We start from the raw sequence: 1,459 nt of genomic DNA, 5'->3' as shown, positions 1-1,459 counted from the left end.
GCTCTAGCTAATTGTTCACCCTTTCTAAGTGTGATTTCTATGTTATGTATGGTCGTGCCTAAGGGCATATCGGTTGAAGTAGATTCTTCTTTTTAATCAATCAAAACCCCTTCCCAAACTGTACAAGCTTCTTCCAAAGCATACGACTTTCTGGATGTAGATGATGATATCTATACAGATGGATCTTCTATCTATCGTATAATTCTTATATATACGATATAATGAAGTACCACATGAGTGGATATATAGGAATCAAAATCTGCTGAATCAATCATGTTATGATCTTCTACATCCTAGGTCTTCCCGTTCCTTCATCTGGCTTATGTTCTTCATGTAGCATTCAGACCGAATGACTCTATGAAATTACGTCGATACTTCCACATATTACGGGTAACGTAGGAGTCATCTCTATTTTTCCCCAGGGGAATCCTTAGAATTACCACTGCTTAGCTTTCAATTCGCCTCTGACCATCAAATGAAATGTGAATAACCGTCCTCCTCTCTTTGAAACAAGGGGCGCTTCTGGTTGGTTCTGTCGGTGCTTGAAACAATTTTGTCTTCTCCATATTACTATATCTCTAGAGTCAATACTTTTATATGAGGAACTACTGAACTCAATCACTTGCTGCTGTTACTCTTCAATTTTCTGTTGAGGTCTATCCTGTAGAGGTACTAAAATTGGATCAGTGATCAATTTCTAGGTTTCGTCGTAAACCTAATTGGTTACTTCCAATTACGCAAATCAATAGTTCAAACCGCACTCAAAGGTAGGGCATTTCCCATTTTTATAGGAACTTCTGTACCAGAAACAATGGTATCTCCAATTAGAGCCCCTCTGGGATGTAAAATATATCTTTTCTCACCACCCCCATGGTGTATGAGACAAATGTATGCATTTCGATTAGGGTCATATTCTATAGTTACGATTTTACCATATATGTCTTTTTCATTCCGTCGAAAATATATTTTATGGTATAGACGCTTATGACCTCCCCCTCTATGCCCTGCGGTAATGATTCCTCTGGCATTACGACATTTACCACAACGATGCTATCCATAGATCAAATTATTTCGTGGATTGGATTTCATTTGCCTATCTACACCTCCTTTGCGTGTGCTCGGGGTAAAAGTTTTGTATAAATGTATCGCCATGCTATTAAGTATTTTGATTTAAGTTCTTTTCGTTATAAGAGGTGGAATAAAATAACCCGGTCAAAGCGTAATGATCATACGTTTGTAATGCATTGTATGTCCCACCACAACTTACATATCAATCCCCAAGCAAATGCCCCACACCCGCTTAAATGCAAATAGGGGTAGAGAAGAATAGGGTTGAAGCGGGTGTTGCTATTTGCATTGATATGGGTAGGGAGAGCGGGTGTGGTCGTTATATTAAAACAACCCCTTACCCACTATTACGAATAACGGGTAAGGGGTTTAATAGGGTTAACAATCACTC

This window comes from Humulus lupulus, chromosome 3 (genome assembly GCF_963169125.1).
Source record: "Humulus lupulus chromosome 3, drHumLupu1.1, whole genome shotgun sequence".
In the NCBI taxonomy this organism is placed as follows: Eukaryota; Viridiplantae; Streptophyta; class Magnoliopsida; order Rosales; family Cannabaceae; genus Humulus; species Humulus lupulus.
The sequence above is the reverse complement of the archived record's forward strand: the minus strand, read 5'-3'. Positions refer to the sequence as shown.